Here is an 11332-nt window from a genome sequence, read left to right as displayed (position 1 = left end):
TTAAAATACCCAGCATGGGTTCAGGACCATGACTTTTGGTTGCATCCCAGATTCATGTACAGTTTAGATTTTTTTCCTAGTGCATATGCAGTGTAGCTGTTGGATATCTTTCAGTATTTATAGATTTATAATGTTCTATCAGAGGATGAAATAGTCTAGTGAAGTGCAGCACTGGAAATTAATATTTTTTAACTCCTGAGTATATTATACCAGACATTGGTTTCTCCATGTGTAAGTTGAAGGAGCATTACATTCCTTACAAAGGAATGTACAACAGTCTTCCTGTGCAATGTAGCTGCATAAACTTTACTTGTAAATAAAACTCTTTATGCCATACTGGTTTTACCAATATAGGGAAACACAGTTTTCCTCATCTGTAAAACATTTCTGTGAAACTTCTGTAAAAGTTTCTAGAGAAAAATGCTCATGTTTTTATATGTAAGCACACAGTGTCATTTTACATTTAAATGTGTGTGTCTGCAGAAATCTGTGATACTCCTCCCTGTCTGGAATGCTTTATTAAATTCCATCCAGTTACACTTTTAAAAAAGGGGGAAAAAAAAGGCAGAACAGAACAGCATTCTGTGCAATTCAGAGACAGGAATAAAAACAGATCATGAGACATTTAGTCTACCTTGAAGAAAGCCATAAAAGTTTGGCATTAAGAGAAAGATGAAAGAATGGATATGTAATAGGTTTTCATACTATAAGCAGAAAGGGGCAGATCAAACATGATTATTTAAAAAAAACTGGTATTAATGGCACCCATTGCCACAAGGTGTCACTCATGTCAGTAGCTTAGTGGTCCCTGGCTGAAAGAGGGCATTCACAGCTGTTAGTGTGGAGTACAAGCCTGCTGTTGGAGGGCATAAGCTAACCAGCCTTTCTCTGGGAGACATTAAGTGGGAGAGAACTTTATGAACTGGTTTTTTTTTTTTTTTTTTTGCTGGAAGCCACTTTGAATGTTCTACTGAAGCATCTTGTGCTGCCAGAATCTGCTGGGCTGCCCAGCATCATCAGTGGATCTGGCTGGCCCTTGAATGTTACCCTGATTTAAGAATGCCGTGAATTCAAATAGAAAATTTGTGGCAGAGGTGCCTATCTTCTGAATTTTCCCTCGAGTGCAACATACTTCTCACTTGAGACAATCCTTACAATTCTGGCTGTGGCTTCTTACAGAGCTCAACTCACATTGATCGACGCTCTATGCCTGCTATGGGCTACATGACACATACCGTGAGCGCACCCAGTTTGCATGGCAAGTCGGTAAGTTGAGAGAGCAGTTACTTTTCCTTTTGTGTCATCACAGTATTGTAGTTAAGTTTTAAAATCCTACTCATTCCATATTAGTTGTAGTATTTTTATTAGTTAAGATATGAATAACTTGAATGAGAACTTAATCTTAACCAGCTCCCAGGAAAGCCTGTAGGAATTTCGCTGTTATCTCCAATGTGAATGGGGGTGAGCGGTCCGTTATTACAGGATTCAACTTTTATTATGTTTATTTGACCAAATGCAAAGTTAATGAAATAATTGCTTAATCATGTCAAGTAACTGCTTTCTGGGCACTGAGATGAAAAATGTAATTACAGTTACTCTCCCTGAAGACTGCTAATTTCCTCTTTACAATGTGTCTAAATACCTGCAGCCTGAAGAGCTAACATTGCTTCTCATTCGATTAAGGAGACATCAGGCTAAGTTGGCTAGTATACGAAATTACACAATCGCACAATTACTGCAGCACTTGCCAACTAATTCCACCTATCAGGTCAGCTGCTGCGTGGCTCATTGTGCCGTATGACATTTTGTGACTCTGCAGATGCTTCGTTAGTGGCATGCTTGAGTCTGTGCTTTCTTGCCCATTCTGTATTCTACAATTCCCAGGTTGTTTGCGGTTTTTCTTTGCTACTGTATTTGCTATAAAAGATGAGCATTTTAAGTTATAGGGCACCAGTGCATATATTTCAAAGTGTTGTGTATACTTCCTTTTTATACTATTTCTGAAAATGCTGCATCTTCAGAAATATTGGTTAAAATATTCGATAAGTTCATTTTAAAGCAAAACCATTTCTTTGTGCTGCTTTCATGATGGGATTGGCTCCCTGTGCCACATGCTGCGTCACCTGCAAATTGAGATGCATCAGCCAGTTTGTACATTCATATGAGCTTGTAACTCTGTCAGTTCTGCAGGTGAACGTTGGTTCCTAAAAGCTGTGGGGCATCTTGGATCATCAACAGTGCTCTTGATTGCACACTGATGTATGAAATTTGTAAATGTGAGATCAAGCAGAAATGTACTTACAGAGCTCTTTGGTTCGTATTAGAGCCTCAAAAAATGGAGCCACCTGGGAATAAAATGTGGTGACTCTTCTCGGAATTGGTGAAAGCTTTATATAGGCCCAAAAGTAAAGGAGTTTTTCTGAATTTGGAAAAATTTCATTTCCCGACTTACCTCACCTACAGAACAATTGCACTAAGATGGGCGATAGTAACAGGGATTTCTCCAAAAATGGGCAGACTTTCTAGTCAAGTCCTCAGCCAGACTTACAAGCTGATGGGGTAAGAATTGTAAGTGAACACCTCTAAAGAAATGCAAAGGTGATCTATTGATTTTATGGCATAAAGGGTTTTTCTTTTCTTTTTTACCTACACATTCTCATTGGCTCAAAACTTGAGAAAAGGTATCGTTGTGTTTTTCTTTTATTCTGAAGTTTAATGTACCCATGATATAAAATCCTGTCAAAATAGCAGTAAAAATTATAGGAATTTGGGCGCATTTTGGCTGACTACAAAGCACATTTGCAACAGTTAAACTTTATTTTGTTCTGTATTGCAAATACCCTTTTTGAAAAAAGGAGAAATAACTTTGTTATGACTTCTGTGCATGTTTTTCTTGTAGTGACTGTAATGTTAATACATGAATGTAACTAGAAAATTAAGCTGATAGCAATTACAGGTGAGCCAATGAAAAATAAGGAACAAGTTGGATGCTGTTACTTAAAAGACAAAATGGATTCTCTAATCATAAAAGTGAGATCTTTTTCAGTATTTTATTCACAAAACTTATTTCGTACTTTCCCTGAATAAAGGAATTCCTATCTTAAAACGTGTATGAAATGTGACCGAAAGTATTCTAATGATTTGTTATATGATGGCTTCTAGTTACATCTGACATTCAGTTAGGTACAAGTCTTCTCTTCTCCCAAAGAGACAAATTGTGCTGGAGGGCTACACCATAACTTTTTCAGTGAAGGGATAGTCAGTAGAAATTGATCTTGAAAAAATAACTTTTGAAAATCTATTGTGTGATGTATTTACATGTCTCATTAGAGGTGGAAAACTGAAATCTGTATGTTTGGAGGGTGGATATGAGGTGGTAATATTCTTGGGAAATATTTTGCCCATTTTTCAGCTGTAGATAACAATATGCTGGTGGTGCAAATGTGCTTTTTTATGTAGTTCCTACTCTGTTACTTTGTTTCCTCTTTCATCCATTTTCCTGTATATAACCAAGTATTCTGAAATTGTTTCAAACATTCAAATACATTGCATTGTTGTTTTCCTATGTACTTACCTGAAGGCGGATGACACTTATATCCAGTTGAAAAAGGATTTGGAGTATTTGGATCTAAAGGTAAGATTTTATAGGAGTCTACTTCCATTATTTGTTTTAACCCAGTGGTCTTTTGTGTATCATCTTTGTACCTGCAGGTTTTCAAATCACCTTCTGTTTAGAGATGGAAACTGTGTCTTGCCATCACTGTTGCGCTTAGACTATTGAGTGTCTCTTTATAGTAGTGACTATATAATTAAAGTGCAAACTCAGAAAATGTAATTGCTTCAGTTTGTAGGAAGAACTTGTGTTACTGGTACTAGAAATGAATGATATTCTGTGGGTTTAGTGAAATCAGATAAAAAAGTGATTCAAAATGTTCGTCTACTGTAGAACTGGATCCAATATGAAGTCAACTCCTCCAAGTTAAAAAGGTGTTCTTTTAATCCAGATTTTTCCCTTTAAATCTTCTTGAGCTGACTTTTTCCTTGTTTTTATAATATGCTGTATTTATGTCTGTCTTTCTTGTAAAAATGTGGTGATTAATTAGCACCTGTCATTGTTTTCATATTATTACAGCTAAGAGATTCCAAATGCACCCATTCATCCATCCATCCATCTGTAAATATAATTTGCCGAAATAACGTTACGTGATATTTCCTTTAAAAAAAAAAATTTAAAAGTGAGCATCAAAGCATCTGTCTAAACTAAATTACTTCTGTATCTGGTGCACCTGATAGTTGGCAATTTGAAAGCAAAGCTAGACTTACTAATATTGGCTTTTGAAGGAAAAAAACCACAAAACATATAATCATTTTGCTTAGCAAAGCAGTCTGCCACTTTCTATAGTGTGTAGGATGTCACACCGTATATGTATCATATGGTGTTTTTAAAAATCAAGGTGGAGTGAAACTTGACACCTTGTCCTTGTTTGCATGTGCATAGTTCTTACTGATGCCATGGAGCGTGCATATGTGCAATTAATGAGCTGACTGGACCTATTAGTATGTGTATTTCAATTTTATTTTAATGTTTTAATGGCTGAATATATAACCAAATATATCAATGGAAAATACTAGTAGTACATACTACACGTATGTATAGTGTAGTATATATAAAAATAGAATATTTGTCACATGGTATGTATAGTCTAAATGATCAAATATGTAAACTGTTCTAATCATTAATATACAAATTTCTAATTGGTTGGACATATTTCACTTTAGACCTTGTTCTTGGTTTGTTCATGGCTTTGCCAAATGTAATTGTATCCCAAGCCGTCGGCTGAATTTTATGACAAATTTTGATTTAAAGGTCCTACAATTTGAGAAATTACTAATAAACACAGTGTTTTGTCCATTATAAAACACAACAATTTTCACAATTAAAAGTGGCCACAGTTTAAGCCTCTGAAACTGTTACATGCTTAGCAAAATTCTTAGGATGGATTTTTAACTTTTGTGTGTCTTCCATATGGATTGATTTATTGCAATTCAGGACATGAAGAGCTATTTGGTCTCCCAGGAACTCCCCATGTGCCTTCGTGCAGCCTGCATAGCACCTGATGAAAGCAGCCAGAAAGAGAAATGTATGGGGGCATCTGATCTTTCTCTGCGCAGAAACTTAATGTTAGCGTTAGTTCCCTTTTGAAAATCTTGACAGTCAAAATCTCAAGTGTGTTTGCATAAGAATGATGTAACTTTTCAAGATGGGCATTTCTTAATAACCTTCTTTCAATAGTGGTCTGGAAATGTAAAAATTGAGGTCAGGTTGCTGAGGGATTAAAGAGACCCTGTGAAGCTTGAGAAGGTATCTTTGTATTGGTTAAATTTGTGTTTAGCCACTAAATGTAGAAATGCTTTGTTTTGCAGTATGAGGAAAAAAGAATAGAGTGCTGGATGAAACTAAGCAAATTACGTACTGATTTGGTAATGGTGGAATATGGTAGATTCAGAGTTAATATATGTGGTACCTTTCATTTAGAACACTGAAGGCTTAGATAGAAAGCCTGTTAATTCAAGTCACTCTTTTGGCTTCATTGGGCTTTGAGTAAGACCCACTTTGATAAAACAATTTCAAATAGGACTGAAGATTTTGGAACTGGGGTTAACTTTTTTCTTTTCACTAAATCCATTATTTCTGAAGATCTCTCTTCTTAGAAGTGTCAAAATACAACTTTTCAACATGGAATAGTGATTAAGCAATTAATTTTATAATGCATGCCATAGTACTAAAACTGACTATAGTGACCAGTAACACAGCATTTAGTAATTTGTCGTTACTCACATGTTTTGTCCTCCCTTTGCTTTTATCCTTTTATACAAGCCTATTTTCTTATTGCTTAAGAGCTTAAATATAGTGTCTAAGGAATAATTTTTATGTTACTACCAAGATGATATTGTTCAACATTGTAGTGTATTGTCATAACTGTAAATGAAATAAAAATGCTGTAGCGATATTAATCCATTTCAGTAGTTTTCTCTTGCATGTGAGCTAGTTCTGACATACCAAAAAAAGGCTAAAGGCTGTTTACTAACACTATGAGGAATATTACTCATAATTTTGAACTTGCCAAATACCGTGCATTATGGAGGTTTCCTTTAACAATGTTGCCCTTAGATTACAAACAATTTTTTTCCCTGAAAATTGTTATGACGACTCTCTCTTCTTTTTTCACTCATGAAATAGAGGTATGTGGAGCATGAAAGAACTGGTGTATCTGTCTACTGTAGCATAACCATGGCTCCTCTGCAAACAGATTTCCACAGTTGTGTTTCCGCAGTTGGTTTATCTCTAAAGTGAATAGACTCTGTATTAGAAAAGCAGAAAGGAAGAGCAAAGGAAAGAGAAACTCAATTTTCCCCACAAACTTCTCAGATGACTTTGCAAATAAGATGAAACACAAGTGGTGAAGCAAGCTTCCCTTTTTGTGACTATGAAATCAAGTTCAAGCAGGCTACAGGAGGGATGGGTGGGCAGCCTCGCTTCAAAATACTTCACAAACATTCCCAAGCACGTTATACATAATATGGATGAGGAAGTATAGGAAAGTTTGTGTCACTAAGTATAAATTGTGCAACCAGTTCAAGCAAATCTGGGGCCCTCTCAGTGGTTCGGCCGTGGTCCTGCTTCATTTGTCCGCAGTCATACTGTAATACCTGAAGCTGTTTAGTTTCTACTGCAGTCGAAAGAGGTTGCTAGTGCAAGCTTGTGTCACATAAGTAATGAAGGAAATAGTGAATGGCAGGTATTTGTTCTGGGAGGAAGGGTAAGTGTGAGTGAAATAACATTTTTCACTGAGGTTTTAACTAGGTTGCTCAAATTATCAATAGAGAGCTGTTGGTGCCAGCGTTACTACATATTACATGACAGAAAATATCTTCTTGTAATTCCCAACACTCTTGAAACTGCAGTTGGACAAGTCTGAGCAAATCCTGTTTTGTGTTGCGTGTTTCTATGTGTGTGTTGCAAAAGTAAAAAGATCTTATGGTTGGATGAACAGTCTATCCACAATATAACAAGATAGGTAGATATCCAGTTGTAGCTTCCGTAATGGCGGATTATATAGACGATAAACCTCAAGGATTGGTGTGACTTATGAGCATGTGATTACTGCTGCTGATGGAGTTTTGAGTTCTAAGGTTTGGGGTTTTTAATTTTTACGTCTATAACAAGCTATTACTGAACTTTTGTTTGAAACAGATAGAAAATAATGGACCTCTGATCAACATGATATACAAAGTGCTAAAGAACTCAGCACAAGGGTTACTATCCAGTATACATGTAAGACTGCTTGCATCTGAAATGTGCTCATCCCATTGCTTTTTAAAATAGCAGTCAATGTTTACATATTCTGGCTTTTACAGGTGTCTTATGGTAAACAGTAATGCTTTCCGTGAGATTTTGTTTTTTCTTTCCCTTTTTTTTTTCTTGCCCGCTCCCCTCCGTTTTGGAGTCTGTGTGCTAAATTATGGCTGTCCTCAGTGTTTGGTTTCATTTTATCATGTTTTGAAAATGATTGTGTCAAGTAGTGACTCCTATGTGTAATTTTGAAAATGTGAAAGCATGCTAAATCTTCATTATGTTCTCATGTTCACTGCTTGATAATTAACAAATTCTTTATGGTTCTGATTATGTAATTTAAAATATCCCAAAAATCTCTAGACTCTGGTTTTTATGTTAATTCCATTGCTTTGAAAAAGGCTTTTGCATTCTCTTAGCTTGAATTAAATATGCAAAATTACTACTTTGACATGTTCGTATTTATGCTTATATTTAATTATTTGTTACTATTATACATAGAATTTAGCATTTAAATAATTCCATTAATACTTTTGAAAGAAAGGATTTTTCTTATATGAAACGCATTTTTGTTGAAAATGAAAATATCTGAAAATTGAAAGTTTTGACAGGCAGTAAAGGCTTTTGATTTTGTTGGTGGGGAAGTAAGATTTCACTGCATGAAAACACACAATAAGTCTTTGAATGGAGTCTGCCATTGGAGGAGAGAAGACAGCAAACATAAAGGATGACCATACTCTTCTGTCTTAAACCTACTTTGTTATTTGAAAATGTTATGTGTAGATGGCTGACTTCATATAACATGTTAGATGAGAAACTCAGGTTGTATCAAAGATTTATCTACACTTACAGTAAAATTTAATTACTTTAAGAAAGCTAGCATGAACCTGTAGGTGCCTGTTAGATTAATAAGTAAATGATGTAGCTTCAAGTCTGGAGATTGCTAGTCGGTCAGTACAAAAGCAAATTACCCCTTCTACCCCACCAGAAAGGCCAACAACTTCTACTCTTGTATTAAAACTTCTGTTCTGACACTATTAAAGGCAATATTTAGGTGACTTTTTCTTCATAAACGTTTGCCTGTATATGAATAGAAATATACTGAAATGTACGAGTACTATACTTCTAAACACCAGGTGTTTCTTTGGTAAGATAGTATTTGCTTTACGGAATCTTTAAAAGTGTTCTAATCTAGTAATATGAAGTCATTAGATTTTAAAGCTTTTAAAAACTGTATGATTAATGAGCTGTATTATATTGCTGTTTTCTTAACCTCATTTATTCACAAAAAGGGTCCCATGTAGACAGTGGAAATAATAAACCTTTCTACAGAGATAGACATGCCTTCATTTTAAGATTGCTGTGAAGGTTGGAACTATAATATAATATAGTTTCTGTACTGATTTAAAAACTGTGTTATGTGACAAGATAATCTTCTCACCAGAAATTGAATATGAAACCAGTGATTTATGGAATGAGAGATTTGGTATATTATGTCAAGGTAGATCAATTACATTTAATTCCACTCTAGCACTTTTATAGCAATCTGTCTTAAATAAAATTCACCCTGTACTATGGAAGAGACTATCCTTTGTAGAATGAAATAGTTGCCAAAAAGTTGTGGGTTTAGTCATTAATTAATGCTGTTATTCTTGCAACCACGCATTTAAAGGACTTATTCGAGTCCTTTGGTTTCAAGAAAGCTGTTAAAGCTCAACTGTTAAAACTATTGGGTTTTGCAGGAACAGGACCTTTATAACCATAGACAGGTGGGATTATGCTGTTTTGTACAGAATTTTAAGCTACTGTAAGAGTTATTAAATAGTCTAATATAACTAGCAATCCTTTCTGATAACATTTTTTAAAAAAACTAAAGCCATATTTGAAAAGACTTGTATCCAAAATCTTATTCATCTTTGTTAATAACCGTGAATATTTATCAAAACTTTTCTTTTCATTGTTGAAGCATGATTAGGTTTTAGTTTGCAACAAATTTCTTAGATCTTTAAAACCTGTTCCTCTTAGGTGACAGGGCGTGACTTGTTAAAGGAACGAAGTACAAAACCTGTCAAGATTGCAGAAAGTGATATTGATGTAAGTATCAAATACCACTTCAGAACCTCTTGCATTGTTTTAGCTATTTATGTTGTACTGTTACATGTTCACATGATTATTGTCTTTGGGGTAAAATATTGCTAGTGGAGACTTTTCTGCTTGTTTTTTAAAATCTAACGTTATATATTTATATGATTTTATTGTCAGGTCAAGCTAAGCATTTTCTGTGAGCAGGACAGAATTCTGCAGGACTTGGAGGACAAAATAAGAGCCCTTAAGGAAAATAAAGTAAGTAGATTAAAAAGGGTTCTGTAAAAATAACAACTTTCATCTAATCATAAAATATGGAATTATAAACAAAAAATCGAATTACTGGATGCTGCTTGCATTGTAGTAGTTTCCTTTGGACATGTGTGTAAACTTTATATAAGGCAAAGAATTGGTTTTTATGTTAGGATTGAGTACCCACTGTTAGAAAACATGTTTTTGAAAGTGAATATTTTGAAACCATATACATTGAATTTTCTGGCATTTATCATAGATTGGGGTACATACACTTTTGTGTGTAGTTTTGCTTTATGTCTTAATATGTATATGGTGGGAAGCTGAGTCATGTTTCCTTTGCATTTCTTCCCACCTGCGCAAACGTTGTTTGCATAAATAGCAGGGTGCTACCATATTGAGCTCTCACTGTAACTTGTGTGGTGGTTTGTTGTTTTTGGTTTTGTTTTTTTAAAAAAAGAAAGAAGAAAAAGAGGACTGAGAGAAGGGAGAGATACTGAAATTTGTAGTAGTTTCAGAAACCTATGCTGGTTTATATATACTACTGTGAACTTAGTTCTGAGGGTTATGACTGAAATGCTGGAATATCTTCTCTGACAAGTTTGTAGTTAGAACCCTCTTCCTTTCCTCTGTGCCCATTCAAGTCAGAGTTCAAATAGTAAACAGTAACTGAATGGTTTCCCTGTCCTTGTCTTTCCTTGCCTGTATGTATATTTATCTGCTTAACTGCCTATGAGCTATAGCTGTCAATAAATCAAGGTGGTTCAGAAAAGAATCTCTTCTAAAATGAAAGTACTGTCCAGGTGGATGCTTCAGAAGAGCTGCTGTGCAAAAATGATTCAGTGTTATTTACTCCTGACTGAATGAATCAGGCCTACTTTGTGTTTTAGACAGTATTTTAATCCCTCACATGGTTAATTTAACTATAGCAGCGAATGAGAACCTGTCCTTAAATAAGCAGCTAATGCTGCGCTGTGGTAGGACTGTCACAGTTCTGCACTGCTTAAGGGAATTTTTCTGAAACGGTAAGTTACAGTTTTGTACAGACTGTAAATAGAAAGAATCACCTCTTGGTGCTTTAGGTTTTCCACAGTTTTGGCTACTTAATGGAAAGATTTAATGGAAAATACAAGATAATTTTGGTTATAATAGTTATTTAAGGCTCTTGCACTTTTTCGTTTACATCTTAGTCTCAATGACAGGAGGCCAATCCTAACCTCTAGTGGCTTATAGGAAAGACTGGGGGTGTGGATAAAAACTTTTCTATTCCCACAGGGAGATCCATAAAATCCCATGTAAATGCTGTATATAAGCTTGCTGCCATCTTCTTCTTTGTCAGGATCAGCTGGAATCTGTTTTGGAGGTTTTACACAGGCAGCTGGAACAGTACAAAGAGCAACCGCAACATGCAGAAAAAATTTCTTACCAGCAGAGACTTTTGCAGGAGGATCTCATACATATTCGGGCTGAAATATCCAAAGTTTCAACGGTATGTGGTTTTGGTTCTTTCAAGAAAAACATAATTAAAATACTAATTAGAATAAAACTGTATTGTTCATTGGATAGGGGAGTTAGGTCTTGTTCTGAACTGATCTGGTTAAGGTACAGGATAGTAAACCAGAACAAAAAAAATTAAAACAA

The 11332-nt window shown here is 35.2% G+C and overlaps 1 long non-coding RNA gene across 1 annotated transcript; it reads left to right on the top strand.

Moving 5' to 3' along the window:
- Nucleotides 1–1239: 1239 nt before the first annotated feature.
- On the top strand, nt 1240–11179 carry LOC104160780. The gene is made up of 5 exons (XR_696442.1): nt 1240–1266; nt 3581–3634; nt 9380–9448; nt 9617–9697; nt 11031–11179. It is a non-coding gene; the product is annotated as an uncharacterized LOC104160780 (long non-coding RNA).
- Nucleotides 11180–11332: the final 153 nt, after the last annotated feature.

Source organism: Cariama cristata, unplaced genomic scaffold (assembly GCF_000690535.1).
Source record: "Cariama cristata isolate BGI_N322 unplaced genomic scaffold, ASM69053v1 Scaffold35710, whole genome shotgun sequence".
Classification (NCBI taxonomy): domain Eukaryota; kingdom Metazoa; phylum Chordata; class Aves; order Cariamiformes; family Cariamidae; genus Cariama; species Cariama cristata.
The sequence above is the reverse complement of the archived record's forward strand: the minus strand, read 5'-3'. Positions and strand labels throughout refer to the sequence as shown.